The sequence below is a fragment of the Pseudochaenichthys georgianus genome, chromosome 6 (genome assembly GCF_902827115.2).
Source record: "Pseudochaenichthys georgianus chromosome 6, fPseGeo1.2, whole genome shotgun sequence".
NCBI lineage: Eukaryota > Metazoa > Chordata > Actinopteri > Perciformes > Channichthyidae > Pseudochaenichthys > Pseudochaenichthys georgianus.
The window spans coordinates 32,425,762-32,444,287 of NC_047508.1; the positions used below are offsets into that span (position 1 = coordinate 32,425,762).

The following is an 18,526-nucleotide window of genomic DNA, read 5'->3' on the forward strand; positions in this document are numbered from 1 at the left end:
CAATGTAGTATTAAAGACTTACTTTCAAGGCAAATATCCTTCCAACCACTGTTTAGAGAAACATCACTTTGTGCTACTGTATCTGATCCACCAGGAACAAATGCCTCAGGCGGTATAAATACGCTCACAATTTTAATGGCCTGCATGTGTTCATGTGCAGCAAAAACAAACAAAAACAATGTATTATTATTTAATATAACTAGAGATGTCCCGATCCGATCACGTGATCGGGGATCGGAGCCGATCACGTGATTTTCAAAAAATCGGGGATCGGGAGAGAAAAATTGGGGATCGGGATTTTTTTTTATAATTTTTTTTTTTTTAATTTAATGTTACAAAACAAAAATGACCATGTTCACATCTTAAAGTCATCCTGAGGACTTAGTTTTGGTTTAAAATTACACAACATCATGTATGTGTTGCTTTCTTTGGGCTTGTTTTCATAGACCTGGTTGCTTATTTCTCTGAAATCTGGCAACAGAGTGGGCAGGGCGCAGTGTCTAATAGTAGCAGTAAGCTAACGAGAGGCTACGTTCAGCTGGTGACTCGGTAGTCGGGACAGAGAAAATGTCAGGAGTTTGGAAGTATTATAAAATTGAAAGCGAAGGCAGTGTAACAGCCAGATGCAATGTTTGCAAGGCAGAGGTTCCGCGTGGTGGAAAGAACAGAGCTACGTTCAACACGACCAATCTAATACGCTACCTGAGAAACAAACACCAACAACAACACGGCGAGTACACAGCGGCCACTCAGGTAACGGCACTGAAACAACCAACACTTTCAGAGACTTCTAAAAAGGAGAGAGAAACTGCCCCAGAACAGTGAAAAGGCCAACACAATAACAGCCAAGATAGCTGAATTCATCGCGTTGGATGACCAGCCGTTATCTGTTACCTTTTTTTTCTCTTAATGCATTGCATAAAGATCGGATCGGGAAAAATCGGTATCGGCAGATTGTCAAAATCAAATGATCGGAATCGGATCGGGAGCAAAAAAAGGTGATCGGGACATCCCTAAATATAACACTTGTTTTTTCTGTATTGTAGGACTGCACTGGGAAAGGAAGCATTAATTAATTACTCTGGGGTTAAAAAAAAAAAGAGGTCACCATCTGCTTTGGCTACCCAGCATGCAGCATGCCAGGAGTGTGTGGAGGACCTGTGGGACTGCCCAGGGCTATAGTGCGCGCCGCCGCCTCCCTCTGTGCCTCTACACAAAGACTACACACAGAGACACACAACCATGCTGCTCCTCCAAGGATAATTTCCCCTCACATTGAGACAAAGTTAAATCTGTATCCAGTCTGGTAGGGTTCAAGGGACACAGTCAAAACTTGCTGAGAGAAATTATTTCTTAGTTTCACCCGGTTTTGTGGAAAATACTCTTTTAACCAATGAACCCAAGCCTTAGGAAGATGATGATGTCATGCTTTATTTTTACAAGATGCTTTGTTTGTTACAGATCCTAGCTTAAAAAGTAATTACACCGTGATTTGTTAAATAGTTTTCATAAAAAAATGTGAAGGATGATACAAAGATTCCTCCAATTGATGATTGAAATTGTAATTGCATTATCAGTCAAAACAATTGCAATTAGATATTTTTGATCCCAAATCATTCAGCCCTCTTGTGTCCTCTCTCTATGTGACACAGAAAGCTGTGCTGCTGTACTGAAGGGGATTCATTAGTGGGAGAATCTGGCAACTTGAGGGTTGGCTGAGGTGACAATATCCTGCAGTCAAAAGTGTTCATGGAGAAAGGACAACGGTCTTAAAGGTCATCATCAGGCCAGATGTGACCTATTCACCAAATCCACTTCTGAGCACTGAAGGTGGAGTGCTACTAAAGGATGTGCTCAGAGTGAATATATCTAATGGTTTGCTTTCTATGGTTAAAAACTGCTGATGGCTATATTAGCACAGCGACAGTAATGTTCAAAAAGCATCAGCTGCTGCCCACTCCAAGTGCATTGTTTATTTATTCTTGACAACGCAGAAAACATTGTCGCCGTGGCCACATAAAACAGAAAAGGAAGCCCCGTTTTATCTCTTGTGTTTCTTTGCTTGGCCAATTCGATTCTTCCCCCTGCCCACAGAACATGGATGACATCCTGCTAAGATGGCAATTACAGAAAAATAGTACAACTTCCGCCATGGGAATAAAGCCTAATTCATAAAAAAATAACTTTAAAAATGTTGTCTTGCTGAGGGCGAACAACAGCTCTCCTCGTTCCATTTATTCAACATCATTGTCATTTTCAGAAAACAAGGAATGTCAAAGCCACCATGTCACTTCCCTCATGTTATGAGCTTCTGTTTAACCCAAGCCAGCATCTTGGGTCAGTTTTTGTTGTGTGTTCAGATGTTTAAAAGGATTACGAAACCTCGGTCTATGCAGTGTATTTCCTTTGAAGACACTCCACAAATGAAGCAGTTGGATGTATGAACATAAAATGAGCTTGTATTTCAGTCATCCAAAGAAGAATCGTCATAGTAAATAAGAGTGAGACTTTCCCTGCACGAGGCTTAGCTCACTTCACTGCCAGACAACAAGGTAACATGTCAGTGCTGCAGCAATGCTTGAGTTCACTAGGAACAAGTCTTGACACACCAAACAGTAACATGAACTATTTGGTGTCAAGCAGTAACATGAACTATTTGGTGTCAAGCAAACTCTTACACCTAAAGTTTTCTCTCTCCCAAAAAAACAGCAGCTTATTCCAAGACACTCTTGTCAGTCAGGCCAATTAGATAATTTCACCTAATCTCAATTACTATATAAGGAGGAAAGCATACATTCAAACTGTGTAAACTGAGACAACTCCTTTCATCTAAGATAAGATCATAAGATCAGAACAATATTGATCCCCCTCAGGGGAAATCACTTGCTGCAGCAGTGATGAGGAAAAACGTTAAAAATAAAACATGAAACAAGATAAGAAACTAGACGAAAAAAGCAAAATCTATATAAACACCTAACCTCAGTTATGTATAACCTCAACACAGACGTCTCCCTTCTTGTGATCATGTGCTGCTGACCAAATTGGGCCATTTCTACCACTGAAATCCCCAGAGATGTTGGCTCTCACTTGCTCACAGCTCACCACATCGGTTAATCCACTTTCAAATATCAAGGAACTCTGTCAAAATAAGAAAAGCTCAGCCCTGTTGTTTTGAATAATTAATCAGGAGGGGATTTACGAGCAAGCATTAACCTTTGCTGCTAAATAACTTCACAGTAACTGAGTGGGGTGTAGCAACTCAGCCGTAGATACGGATAGCCTACATGTATGGAGCTTAATAAAAGAAAAGAAAGGGGTTTCTCAAACTATTGAATGCAAGTATGTTGCTTCACGTTAAATGCCGGTGAAACAAAAGCAAAGTTGATTTGTATGTCTGCAACGGCTTTATAACAGACCTCTCCACCACGCGTAACTTCACTTTTCCAGCTTTTTTAATGTTACCAACATTTCACATAAACTAATACTACAACAACACAACTTAAAAGCCAGATCAAATCGATATTTCATGCAGAAATACGATAAGCTATTCTACTCACGCAACAAAATGACTTATATTTACGCTAGCAGTCAACTCTCCCAAAACGTTGACAGATAGAAAACATGGCTTGAAAACATCCAAAAAGTGAAATGTAAAGGAAATTCGTGGGCGAGACACCATTACATTTAAAAGCGCAGATAACGTGTTTAACTTACAGTAAGGAAGAGGAGTGGTGTCCAGAGTTCGCTTGAGAGAGTATTTTGCCGTTAGTTCAGTGAGCAGGGCAGATAGTGTAGCAGATCATCGCAGCGCTCCGTGCTTTCTTCACAAACCCGGAGAAGCAAACAATCCACAGTACACACTACCGTAATAACCCGCGCGCACACCACCGCGCACACCGGGTTCTGTCTACCGTAATACACGAGCAAGCGGCAGACCACTTTGACCAATGAAAACCAGTTCCAACAAAAACTCCACATCCAAGGCAGTAAATCAAATGTTTTTACTGAACCAAAAGTAGGAGACCAGGGACAGTTGTAACACGGGACGGTTGTAACCAATATCAATATCTCCAATCACAAACAAGCTAGAGTGATGAAACTCACTCTGCACATGCTCAGTTAGATGGAAAGGTCGCTGTGACAAAAAGGGGCCATGTTTAAATATCTCGCGAAAGATATCAGCAAGTGTGTTTTTGAGGTAAAATATTAACAAAAATGATATGATGTAATTATATGATGTATTTTTTTATATAACTAGCTAAATATATGGGTCAAGCTAGCGATCAGGCAGGTTCACAGGGGGTGAACAATTACTGGTGGTCCTTGTAACATGTATGGAAGCAAACAAGAGACAGAAGTATTTGAATTTTATCAGACACCGAATTTATAGCATTGAAAATAATTACTTTGAAAATCATGTATCTGAATTTTTTGTATAAAATTCGATGTAAAAAATTGCGATGCAGCATTATCCGGGCAGCGGGCTACTCAGACAGGATAAGCAATCGAGCCCGAATGCAATCAAACCGACTTCTGGGGGACAGAGTGCGGTGAAGCCCAATGCTGCAAACTGTAGGCGATGGATGCAGATGGGAGCAATTCCCGTAGACCCTATGTTAAAATGTCCAAGCCTTCTAGCCTGGATCCACAAAAACAAAAACATATTCTGTATATAGTTAGATTCCCCCTTCATGACAACGGGACTGCTGCTCCTAACTCCAATAGTATGAAGCTGCAGCGTCGGAGACAGCAGTTACGGCCCGTCCACACTACAGCGTCGACAGAGTCGAAAACTCCAATCTGCCCATTCACTTTCAATGGGGTGACGTCACGTTGCCTCGCTTTTTCGCCGAACTGAATTGTGGGTAGCAGAGCGGTCCGTCTCCGCCGTCAGAAGTTGAACATTGTTCAACTTCTGACGCCGGAGTAGCCAGCGCCAGCCAATCAAATCCCGTTTCTGAAAATCTGACAGCTGAAGCCGTAGCCAATCAAACCGCGTCTAAGCTGGGAGAGATATCCCGCCGTTCATTTCTATATTTCAAAAAAAGTTGGAGGAGAAACTAACTATCGCCGTAGAAATCACTCGGTTTTGTATGACCAGACCCTCTTCACCTACCGGGATACAAACCGGAGGAACCAGGCATGGAGGGAGGTGGCAGAGACAGTGGGTGAAACTGGTAGGTTTTCGCCTGTTTGGGGAGTTTATATATATATATTGCTCCCATAAAATCCCCGGGGTTTTTTGCTTTTTATGTCGGGGGCGGGAGATTCATGTGATTGGTTGTTGGTCGTGTTGCTTGAATAAAATCCCCAAGCTCCAGACACGCCCAGCTCCAAGCTTTTTTTGAAGCTGTAGTGTGGACGCTCCGTTACAGAACCGCAGTTACAGAACCGCACACACAGGTCCAGCGTCACGTGCTCCGTCACGTGACGGGGTCCAGCGTGACGGCGGCACGTGGCGGAGCACGTGGCGGTCAACGCACGTTCACATGAATGTTTATATATATATTCTGTTAATTTAGTCTTTTATATGTATATTAAACAACACTGTTAATTTAGTTTTGGGTATGTTTATAATTCTCGTTTCATTATTATTCAAAAGAAAACAACACTGTTAAACACTGTTCCTTCTACAGTATCATAATTCTCGTTTCATTATTATTATTAATAAATCAAACGTGTCTTCGAAGAGGTGCTAGATTACTGAAAAACAACTGTTAGTGTGTTCATGCACCAGCCTGCAAAAGATAAACAAGCAGTTTGACCGAGAGGCATTTCAGTTCAGAATACATTTTTATTTATTTTTATTGCGGGGTCTGCTGTTTCTTCACTGGGGGTGAGGCGGGGTCTGCTGTTCCCTCTCGAGGGAGATAACCTGTCGTGGCACTCTGAATATTGGCTGAAGGGTTCCCTCCAGCAAGCTTCTGGCCTCCAGAGTCCAGAAGGCAAACCTTTGGCCATGACTTTGAAACAATAAGAACAAGACGTCATCTAAAGTATTGCATAGGCTAAGGCATTGGTGCACAATTGATATGCATTAATAATCTCAACAATAACTGACAAACACCTCATGCAATATTACAAAACACTGTCTGATAAACGGTAAACAGGCAGTCAGCACAGTAAAGATTATTTACAATGAATTCAAATTGTAATACAATGACTATTAAAGAAGCATTTACACTGAAGACAGAACTTAGGCTACTGCTGATTTAATGTAGTGGACATATTGACATGCTTTTGTCATCCGTTTAATTAATTAGCTGACTATAATTAATCATTAGGGTTGGGAAGTTTACTTTTTTTAAATGTAGTAGGTTACAGATGAGTAATTACCCTGTTAAATTGTAATAAGTAATGTAACTTGACTATGTAACTATTTGTATTGAAATTCTAATGTTAATTATGGTTATTTTATGTTTTTTGTGAGTCACTTTGGATAAAAGCCTCTGTCAAATAACATAACCATAACATACAGTTTCATTAAACAAATAAACAAAATGGTTAACAGTTGGTTTTGCAGCGAGTCATCATAGGCTAACAGATTACATTTAGCACTTGTTGCTTGTATGGCTGTTCAATACAACAGAATAGTGTTACGACTGGAGCACACAAAAACTGATAGGACCCAAATGCACGACTCTAGACAAAAGATGATTCAAAAAAAGGTTTTACTGTGATGATAAAACAAGGTAATCCATTCACAAGGTTCAAAACGATCTGGCACTTGGCACAGGGAACACACAGAATATATACAGAAGCAAGGGACTCCACAGGTGCAAACAATAAGGGCGGGGCAGGTAATCAGGTCCGTGGACAAACAGGCAAGGTAGGAATCGAACTACCTGAAATGAGAAATGACAAAGTAAAACAGGAAATGGCAGACACGGACTTGACAATATAGACTCACAGAGAAATAATACTAACAGATCTGACGAGACACAACAGTACCCCCTCCTCTACGGCCGACTCCGGACGGCCCAGAGTCCTGTGGATTAAGTCTGAAAAAGTCCTTTATCAGTTTCTGATCCACAACAAAACTTGCTGGTACCCACGACCGATGTTCTGGACCGTATCCTTTCCAGTCTACAAGGAACTGTCGGCCGCGTCCTCTCTTCCTGACTGCTAGCAGTTTCTTGACGTCATATATCAGACCGCCGTCTAACATCCGGGGGGGAGGAGGAGGCTTGGATGGAGGAACCAAACGACTCTCCCGAACCGGTTTGACTTTGACAACATGAAAGGTCGGATGGACTCTCAAGGACCTGGGCAGGCGCAGGCGAACAGCCACCGGGTTAACAACTTTCGTTATGGGAAACGGACCCACAAACCTCGGAGCCAGCTTCCTGGAGGCCACACACAGGGGCAGATCTCTTGTAGATAGCCAAACCTTCTGCCCGGGTTTGTAGGCAGGTGCCGGACGACGATGTCGATCTGCTGTCTTTTTCATGCGAGCAGCACTCTTCAGGAGAACCTGGCGAGCTCCTGCCCAGACTCTGTGACACCGCCTCACCAGGGCATGTGCTGACGGTACAGTCACTTCCTTCTCTACTTCCGGAAACAGAGGAGGTTGGTAACCATAGGCGCAGTGAAAAGGGGAGAGACCCGTGGCAGATGTAGGTTGGGTGTTGTGGGCATACTCCACCCATATCAGCTGCTTGCTCCAAGTTGTGGGATTCTGGGACACCAGACACCGTAAACACGTCTCCAGTTCCTGGTTGATCCTCTCTGATTGACCATTAGCCTGTGGGTGGTAACCAGATGTGAGGCTGGGAGTGGCTCCTATCAGGCTGCAGAACTCCTTCCAAAACTGGGAAACGAACTGCGGCCCACGGTCTGACACCACATCTCGAGGAAATCCATGCAGCCTGAAAACATGAGATAAGAGCGCTTCTGCTGTCTCTTTAGCAGAGGGAGATTTGGGCATGGGGATAAAGTGAGTCATTTTGGTAAATCTGTCAACAACAGTGCAAATGGTGGTGTTACCTGCAGAGGGAGGCAGTCTAGTGACAAAATCCAGCGAGATGTCAGACCATGGGCGGCTTGGAATGGACAAAGGTTGCAGTAGACCCATAGGAGACTGGGTAGAGGTCTTATTCCGAGCACAGGTAGTGCAGGCTGCCACATACTCAGTAACCTCCTTCTCCATTTTAGGCCACCAAAACCTTTGCTTTATCATGTACATAGTTCGTCTGATACCTGGATGACATGTTAATACAGATGTGTGAGCCCAGTGAATCACATCAGAACGGACAGATGGGGGAACAAAGAGACGGTTAGGGGGGCCACCACTGGGTACGGTTTTTCCCTCTAAAGCTTGATTTACCTTAGCCTCAATTGGCCATGTCACCCCTCCTATCACCTGAGTGGGCGGTAAAATGGACTCTGTCTCCTTGGAAAGAGCCTCTGGGTCAAAAAGCCTGGATAACGCGTCTGGTTTGGCGTTCTGTGAGCCAGGACGGTAGGAGAGAGTGAAGTTAAACCTATTGAAAAATAAGGTCCATCGTGCCTGTCTGGAGTTTAACCTCTTAGCCTTGCGTATGTACTCCAAATTTTTGTGGTCTGTCCACACAATAAATGGCTGTTTTGCCCCTTCTAGCCAGTGCCTCCACTCATCCAGTGCTACCTTCACGGCTAATAACTCTCTATTGCCTACATCATAGTTCCGTTCAGCCGCAGTCAACTTACGGGAAAGGTAGGCACATGGATGGAGCTTACTGTCTTTCTCTGCCCTCTGTGAGAGGACCGCCCCGATGCCCTCGTTGGAGGCATCCACCTCCACCGTGAACTGCCGTTGGGAATCCGGGATGGTAAGTATTGGAGCTGTAGTGAAAACTTTTTTCAACTTCTGGAAGGCCTGGTCTGCCTGTGGGGTCCACACAAACTGAACAGAAGGAGAGGTGAGTACATGCATAGGAGCGGCAATAGAACTAAAATTCCTAACAAACTTCCTGTAGAAGTTAGCAAATCCAAGGAATTGTTGGACTTTTTTCCTGGAAGAGGGTGTGGGCCATTCAGCCACAGCGCTCACTTTAGCAGGATCCATCATTATCTGGTCAGGACCCAGGATGAAACCCAGAAATGAAGTGGAACTGACGTGGAACTCACATTTTTCAGCCTTAACATAAAGTTGATTGTCCAACAACTTTCTTAATACCTGACGAACATGCGAAACATGTGAACCTTCATCACGGGAAAAAATCAGGATATCATCAAGATAGACAAAAACAAAATGATTCAAAAATTCCCTCAACACATCATTTATGAGAGCCTGAAAAACGGCAGGTGCATTTGTTAGACCAAAAGGCATTACCAGATACTCATAATGTCCGCTTGGAGTGTTGAAACCAGTCTTCCACTCGTCCCCCTCCCGTATCCTCACCAAGTGGTAAGCGTTACGCAGGTCAAGTTTTGAAAAAACTCTAGCTCCTTTCAACAGTTCAAACGCTGAGGTCATAAGCGGGAGGGGGTACCTGTTCTTGATGGTTGTGTCGTTTAGGGGGCTGTAGTCGATGCAAGGTCTTAGGGATCCATCTTTCTTCTCAACGAAGAAAAAACCAGCTCCGGCGGGAGATGACGAGGGACGGATAAGACCCGTTTTGAGAGAGCCGTCTATGTACTCTCTCATAGACTCTCTCTCTGGAGCTGAGAGAGAGTACAGTCTTCCCTTGGGCAAGGGGGACCCAGGCAGGAGATCGATGGCGCAGTCATAGGTGCGATGAGGAGGAAGGGATGTCGCTTTAGTTTTATTGAACACCTCCTTGAGATCTCGGTAGCAGCTGGGTACGTTCGAAAGGTCAGGGAAGTCTGAGTCTTGATTATCTTCATGTTCCCTGTCATTGTCTATAATGGGCTCTCTGACAATTTCAGCAGTCTTGCTCCTGAAACACGAATGAGAGCATTCGCTTCCCCACCCCAAAACCTTACCAGTCCGCCAATCAATGTGAGGGTTATGTTTGCACAACCAGGGATAGCCCAGAATTACTGCATGCTGTGCAGAATTAAACAGATGAAAAGTCATATACTCTGAGTGTTCATGATCAATGGTTATTTTAAGAGGCATGGTTCTATGAGTCACTTTGCACATGAGAGTACCGTCCAGAGCGCTAGCTTCAAGTGTCTGAGTCAATGGCACGGAGGCAATTTTCAAACGTTTAGCTAACCCCCAGTCCATAAGATTAGCATCAGCCCCTGAATCTACAAGTACTTTCAAAGCTATGCTGTGCTCATTATTACTAACCTCAACCTGGGTCATGGATCGTGAAGGGAAATCTGCGGTTGTCAATCGGCTCACCAGCACCCTCCGTCTTACTGGTAAGCCCCGTCTTTTAACGGGCAGGCTCCCAGGAAATGTCCCTGCTTCCCACAGTAGAAACATAAACGCTCCCGGAGGCGCCGCTGCTTTTCCTCTGGAGACAGCCTGGCCCTTCCGAGCTGCATGGGTTCCTCTTCTGTGTTCCCCGAAGCAGGTTTCACGGTAGTAGAGGAATTGTGGGTCCGAAATCCGGGTCGTAGTGGAGATCGTGCAGGAGGTGGCGCTTTCCTGGCTTTCTCCCTCCGTCGCTCTTGCAGCCTAGTGTCTGTGCGTATAGCCAAGGCGATCATACTGTCCAAATCCGGCGGAAGATCAAGAGGAACAAGAAGATCCCGCACAGAGTCACTGAGTCCGCTCAAAAACATATCGTATAGTGCGTCTTCATTCCAACCACTGTCCGTGGCCAAAGTACGAAAATCAATGGCGTAGTCAGACACACTCTGATTCTGCTGGGAGATCTGTGTCAGGGCTCTGGCAGCTTCTCTCCCCGGTGTGGTTCGGTCAAAGATCTTTTTTATAGTCTCAGTGAATAGTTGGAGAGATTTACACACCGGAGACTCCCGTGCCCACTCCGCCGTAGCCCAGGCTTCCGCTCTTCCCGTGAGGTGGGACACAACAAATGCCACCTTGGCTAGATCACTGGGGAAAGCAGCAGGCTGGCAGGTAAAATGTAGGTCACACTGCGTTAGGAATGGACTGCAGTTACCGGACTCGCCCGAAAACTTCGCTGGAGGAGCAAGACGAATCATGGAAGCTGGCATGGAAAAAACAGCTGTAGGCTCTGGGGCCGGGGCAGCCACGTTGGAAGGAGCGGCAGGCACACTATCCAACCGTGTGAGTACATTATGGAGCTGTTCAGCCAGGTGATTAATTTGTGTTGTAACTACGCCACGAAACTCACTCTGGCTGCTAGTCAGGGTCATTACTCCCTGGTTTATGTCCTTCATTTCTTCCTCCTGCTGCCGCAGACGTTGAGCCTGAGAGCAGAGCGCTGCCCTCAGGGTTTGTGAGTCGGCTGAGTCCATTTGTTGGCCAGATCGTAATGTTACGACTGGAGCACACAAAAACTGATAGGACCCAAATGCACGACTCTAGACAAAAGATGATTCAAAAAAAGGTTTTACTGTGATGATAAAACAAGGTAATCCATTCACAAGGTTCAAAACGATCTGGCACTTGGCACAGGGAACACACAGAATATATACAGAAGCAAGGGACTCCACAGGTGCAAACAATAAGGGCGGGGCAGGTAATCAGGTCCGTGGACAAACAGGCAAGGTAGGAATCGAACTACCTGAAATGAGAAATGACAAAGTAAAACAGGAAATGGCAGACACGGACTTGACAATATAGACTCACAGAGAAATAATACTAACAGATCTGACGAGACACAACAAATAGTTGTTAACTTTAAAAAAAACATGATTCACATTACTCACACTCTTACTGTAATTAGTGATTCAATTACTCAACTATGACACCTAGTTGGGCTTGCCAAAATCATGCTAGTTTCATTAAACAAATGATCAAATATGCTAACGAAGCTAATGCTTTTGGTAATGCTTTTGCCGAAAGCTAGCTAACGAATAGTTGTTTTTAGAGACTTTAATACGGTTAGAAGCTATCATAAGAAAACAGATGTTTGTTTGTATTGCCTTAACACTATCATAGTTAATGTTAGCTAATCACACTTCATTTCAAGACACCGGAATTGTTATTAATGTTAAACAAATAAAACTGTAAAAGCACTTCACATTACTGACATTCTCTGCGTTGAACGTGCTCCGTCACGTGCCCCCGTGACGCGGGACCTGTGTGTGCGGTTCTACAAGTGCGGTCCCGTTGTCTCCGACGCTGCAGCTTCATGCTACTCCCTAGCTCCTCTGTCTCACTGCTATCTCCGTTAGCTCCGTGACGCTACAGCGGCTCAGCTCATGAGGAGAACACTACTTGAACTCGGCCGTGTTTGTTGTGTTGGTTCCTGGTGGACTATTCGTCATGAAAATATAGGATTTATCTGCGGTTAAAACGAGAAGCCCCTCACTGCAGTGCGCAGTACCTCAAGCTCCTCCTTCTCAACCTTTGAGGCACGTCACTAACGGCCCCTCCTTCTCAACCTTTGAGGCACGTGACTAACGGCCCCTCCTTCTGTGACAGTGATCTGTCGCCATGGCAACGGCATTTAAAAATGTAAAACTCAAACTACACACATTAACAACCTTCAAAGCATATTTTAATGTCTATTTGCATGTTAATTGCATCAATTATTTCTGTTATGACTTCAATAAAGGGCCTTCATTTGTTTTTTAACTTTTTAATTTTAATTTCAGAGGCAATATTGTATATTTACTCACTTTTTACTGAAAAACATGTGATATAAATGAAATCATATCACATTATTTCCTACCAGTATTTTAAAAAATATATTAAAAAAGTGCCATCGTATTGACAAATTGATAGAATTGACAGGATAATATCAATGGTAATATAATACTGTGAACAGAGCCAAATGCATGTACTTCTACTTTTGATACTTCGAGTACATTTAGCTGATAATACTTATACTCTTTAACTTAAGAAACACTTTGAATTCAGGACTTTCAATTTTATTGAACACAGAGACAGGGACAGGACAACATAAAACACAGACAGATTCTGACAACTATTACATTTTGAGGCATTAGTGAACCTAATACAGATTGTAACAGTTCCCCCCCAGCAGCGCTCACACATGACGCATTCAAATTATGGCCTGCTTCTTTTGTGGAACCTCTTCATCCTGAAATATATTTGACAAAGACAGGTTACATGTTTAACACTCACACTTCATTGTACAGTAAACAAACAATAGCAAAGACTGAACTACATGTACTTCTGCAGTGAGCAGGTGAGATGGTGGGGGGAGCTGGGCAGGTGCTGCAGTGAGCAGGTGAGATGGTGGAGGGAGCTGGGCAGGTGCTGGAGTGAGCAGGTGAGATGGTGGGGGGAGCTGGGCAGGTGCTGGAGTGAGCAGGTGAGATGGTGGGGGGCGCTGGGCAGGTGCTGGAGTGAGCAGGTGAGATGGTGGAGGGAGCTGGGCAGGTGCTGTAAGTCGCCCTACAGTCACAGCGTTTGGCTCATGTGAATAGACATGCCGTAAAAACTGGCCCCTATTAATTATGGTCTGTGAGCAATAAAGACAATGAAAATGGCTTGCTGTTCTGCAGCTTAAGCCACACTTAACAATTGTGAACTCTGAAAACAAGAAACAATAGTAAAGTCAATAAGCTTGAAGACATTAAGCTCTCATTGTAAATAATGTGAAAATACAGACAGCACTAAAAAGAGCAATTTATTATACCTCTGTGCCTCACAGAAGAATGGCTTTTGGCATGTTATTCCACCTGAAGCCTCTGACCCTGGTATTGGCAGAACGGGCAGTGATAACTGCCAGAATTACAAATATACACTTTTGGGCTCCCATCATGGTGTAAGTGTGTGATGTGTTTCTGGTCAAAGAAAATAAACACAAACAAAATGGTTATATACATATACATATACATTTATTTTGTAAAAATCGAATTTAAATATAGTTTATGCATAGTTTTTTCAGGACTTTGCTTATACAGCAATCCTACTATTACATAGTATAGTTATTAGTTGTCAGTAGTGCAAAAATAATATAAAGACTTTCCTAAAGTTTTCAGGACTTTGCTTATACAGCAATCTTACTATTTTGAAGCAACACAAATGTAGTTTTACTTAAAATCAACACATTTTAAACTGCAGCAAAAACAAATAGTTAATTTATTCAGGGATACGACCATACTTGCCAACCTTGAGACCTCAGAAAACGGGAGCATTTCAAGACTTTGAGTTGCGCGCGCTGCTAAAGTGACGTGCTACCATGGAAACCAAACAATGGTGAAGCTCTCCTCTCCCGCGAAAATCGGATGGAAACCAAACAATGGTGTAGCTGTATTAAACAGTCCTCTCCCGCGAAAATAGGATGGACACCAAACAATGGTGTAGCTGTATTAAAGTTTTACTTTCAATCAACACATTTTAAACCGCAGCAAAAACAAATAGTTAATTTATTCAGGGATACTTACCTCCATCGTACTCAGACGCTATGATTAACAGAAACAGGATGTCACGTGCCTCAAAGAAACAGGATGTCACGTGCCTCAAAGGTTGAGAAGGAGGGGCCGTTAGTCACGTGCCTCAAAGGTTGAGAAGGTTGAGAAGGAGGAGCTTGAGGTACTGCGCACTGCAGTGAGGGGTACTACGTTAAAACAGACCGTCCATGAATGCAGTTTCTTCGGTAAGTCAACCCTGCGTACTTTATGTTATGTTACTGGTGTTTTTATTAAGCTAATGTTAATGAATGTTTAGAGTTGGGTTAGCATTTGAGCAATCGTAGCTCCACCTGTGCTAACGATGCTATGCGTAGCATCCAAGAGTGTAAAACATTAAGTGGGATGCTACTGTATACCAAAAGGCTTCTGTGCGAGGTTGCTAAAATAAGGTCATCCTTGTACGTTAGATAGTTAGTTTGCTAGTTAGGTTACTGTATGCATTATTAAGGTTCGTTTAAATTCGCTATGCTCTACTATAGCATAAAATAGACTAGCTAACGTCAACGTATTGTTGAAGAGAGGCTATTAATTCAACGTCACAATGAAATGTGTGTATCTTTAAAATATGAACGTCACATTTCAAGATGGTCCAGAAATAACGCTCCCTTAGATATTGTAATATGGTTTGTTGAACTGGAGTTATTTATTGCAGCTAACCGCCTATCCGACGAACAACCCAAACATTGTTGTTTTTAATATTATTACCAATGCCTCTTTTAATTGTATTATCATCACACTTGAGAAACAGCCTAATTGTGGCTGTAGAACGGAACATGTAACTTAATGCCTGCATTTAAGGACGATGAATAGCGTAGTCCAGGGATCACCAACTACATTTGTCCATGGGCCGAAATGTGGCCTGTGTGGTGACTACCTATTTAACCACTGGGACATAATTCAAACCTGGAACTACAGTTGCGGTTATTGTTCCCACACGGACATGTTATGGGTTACCTATAAATAGGTGTGCCCTCTTGGCTCTGTCTCTGGTCGACCCGGGCTGCGACCCGACAACATGTCCTTTGCAGCTTGTAAATAAATTGCTATTCTTGCACCTTCCTTGCACCGCCTCTGACTCCATATATCTCGGCACTACACTGGTGACCCTGACAAGTCTCGAGAAGTTTCCGGGACAGACCCGAACACGGCAAAAGGAACTCATGTTTCTTTCTCGAAATGCCGGGGATTTTTGGAATCGTCCGTGGCTGCCACCGGCACGCGGACTGAGGCTCGGTGCGCGCCCGGCAGAAGAGCTGGGGACGTTGCTCGCCATTCCCGCATCAGCCTTCCATCCAACAGGGGGTCGATGCACGACCTGCTGGGTCGACCAGCAACTCGATTGCTACCTCGTGGGCTTGTTTCTTCGGGGCGTGCGGCTGCACGTCCTGGCTGCGCTAGCTGACGACGACTAGCGGCTAACCACGAGGGGCTAATAACGGCTAGCAGCTACCAACGACAGCTAACAGCTAACAACGGCTAACAGCTAACGACAACTAGCAGTGGCAGCTAACGGCTAACAACGACAGCTAACAGCTAACAACGGCTAACAGCTAACGACAGCTAACAGCGGCAGCTAACGGCTAGCAACTAACGACGTGTTGACATCTGACTGTTAACAATTTTTTTCCGGTGCCGGAGAGGAGGTTCGACCAGCCGGTTGACCTCATGTGGACAACACTCATTTTTTTCACCACCTCGACGGCGGTTCCAGACGCCACTCACGGTATCATCGACGCCTGGGTGGTGCACTCCTGGACCCCCTCTCGCCTCGACAGTTCCGGACGTCGCCCATGCTCCATCGGCCCATGGGTGGCGCACTCCGGGACCCTGTCTGGCCTCTCCTGCTTCCCGGTGATGCCTCAGCACCTGCTGAGGACTTCATGCCCGCCGCCGCGGCACGTCTGCCTGCGGCACGTCTGCCTGCGGCCGGGTTGTGCTCCTTCCTCCCGGGGGGACTGCTCCTCTCTTCCGGGGATACCTCGACGCCTGCCGAGGACTTCATGCCCGCCGCCGTTGTGCGTCTGCCTGCGGCCGGGTTGCCCTCTTTCCTGCTGGGTTCTCCGCAACACCTAGTGCGGCCCCCTTACGACGGCCCGCCCTCGGTGTTGGTGCCCTCGCCCTCGTTAGGGCCCCTGCCCTCTCCTGCGGCCCCCTTTCGTGGCCCGTTCCATGGCCCGGTCCTCACCTGCGGCCCCACCCTCCTCGGCCCTTGTGGTGCTTCCTCCACGGACGTGGGGATATATATATATTTTTTTTGCCATGTTTGAATTCTGGGGGGGCTTGTGTGGTGACTACCTATTTAACCACTGGGACATAATTCAAACCTGGAACTACAGTTGCGGTTATTGTTCCCACACGGACATGTTATGGGTTACCTATAAATAGGTGTGCCCTCTTGGCTCTGTCTCTGGTCGACCCGGGCTGCGACCCGACAACATGTCCTTTGCAGCTTGTAAATAAATTGCTATTCTTGCACCTTCCTTGCACCGCCTCTGACTCCATATCTCTCGGCACTACACCAGCGATTTTTATATAGCCCAGAATTTTATAAATAGTATTCAGATTACTTTTGGAATACTTTCTTTTTCCATAACAGATGGGTATGTTTTGGTGAACAGGAGACACTCATTTTACTGTTTTCATGGCTTATCAAGAACTCAAACACAACATCTTGGTGTCATTCTGAACAGCTCTCTCATCTGCACCACACATACAAAACATCACCCGGACTGCATTCTTTGTACTGTCTTAAAACCTTTCCTTGGAATATGTTATGAATTGTAAGGTGTCCTTGGGTGCTTTGAAAGGCGCCCCTAAATAGAATGAATTATCATTATTATTTATTATCTGAAACGATGTAATAACTTTTAAAACTTTTTCCAGTCACTTGCCCCATGCATTCAGCAGCAGCAGGCCATTCACTTTGATTTCATCCCGTTATGAAATGTCATCATTTCGACAATAAAGAAATGATACATAAACGTTATCTTGCACATTTTATCCAACAATCTCCGTTTCTAACTTTCAATATATTTTAAAAGAGATCTCTCTCTCATCTGCGTGCGGGGGCGGGGCCTCACAGACACGCTGCATCTCTCTCTCGCTCACAGACAAGCTGCAGCGCTGTGCAGTGTACACACAGTTCTGCCGGTAATGAATATTACATTTTGTGAGGAAACCTTTCCACCAATAATTCCAATAAGTATTCCAAAATGTATTCACTTCAGGTTTACGAAAGTAACTGTAATCAGATTACTCGTTTTTCAAATGTAACGCCAGCTGAATACAGTTAGCCTACTTGATTTTTGTATTCTGATTACGTAACGCTGTTATGTATTCCGTTACAACCCAACCCTGCTTCTAGGCTACTGTCCCGCAGCTCCAGCCTCTCTGTCCCAGCGGGGCTACTGCTGTGGTGCGGAGCGCATTAACCAGACTCTTCACAACGAAAGATCACTTCTTCTTCAGGGGAGGGAAGGTTTCACAGTACGCAGTCTACTGTCCCGCAGCTGCTGCCTCTCTGTTGGACTCCGGTACTGCACCTTACTCACGAGACGTTGTAAACAAAGAAATGGGTGGGGGGCGAACGCAGTAACCACTCCGCCAACGCCACAGTCACCCCCGTCGTGCGGGCCGGATGAGAATGTCTGGCGGGCCGGATGTGGCCCGCGGGCCGCCAGTTAGTGGTCACTGCCGTAGTCAATGCTTTAGTGACAAGGAAATGATTTGTTTAAATATTAGATATGACGTTATCTGTGACTTCAGAAGCTTATCCATTGCATTGCATTTGTTAAATAGGTTTGTGTCTTACCCTTACGTGTGTGATACATATGAATATGGCATATGAAAACAAATTAATTTGACTGACTCATGAAAAACTCATCCAAAGTAACAGTAAAATAAAAAGGACCTACACAATAATACTCAAACTGATACAGTATGAGGACTGTGATATCCAGCCATTTCTTAAGTATAACAATAAGATTATGATCTGTTTTTAAAAGAAGATAAAAAGTTGTTTGCATGTAAAGAAGTCTGTAAGCCATGCATGTAACTTTACATCCGTTTGTTCAAAGTGTCCTTAAGGTGATCC

The 18,526-nt window shown here is 44.5% G+C and overlaps 1 protein-coding gene and 1 long non-coding RNA gene across 3 annotated transcripts in view; both read right to left on the bottom strand.

Moving 5' to 3' along the window:
* LOC117448270 (tumor protein p53-inducible protein 11-like) overlaps positions 1-3,829 on the bottom strand; it is a 49,790-nt gene extending 45,961 nt beyond the window's left edge. For both annotated transcript variants that reach the window (XM_034085481.2, XM_034085480.2), the window contains exon 1: positions 3,715-3,829. The gene's annotated coding sequence lies outside the window, so the exon portion shown is untranslated. The remainder of the gene's footprint in view (positions 1-3,714) is intronic.
* Positions 3,830-13,278: 9,449 nt separating this feature from the next.
* LOC117447584 (uncharacterized) lies at positions 13,279-14,418 on the bottom strand. The gene is made up of 3 exons (XR_004552246.2): positions 14,124-14,418; positions 13,656-13,803; positions 13,279-13,549 (listed from the first exon to the last, which is right to left on the bottom strand). It is a non-coding gene; the product is annotated as an uncharacterized lncRNA (long non-coding RNA).
* Between the last annotated feature and the right edge of the window lie 4,108 nt (positions 14,419-18,526).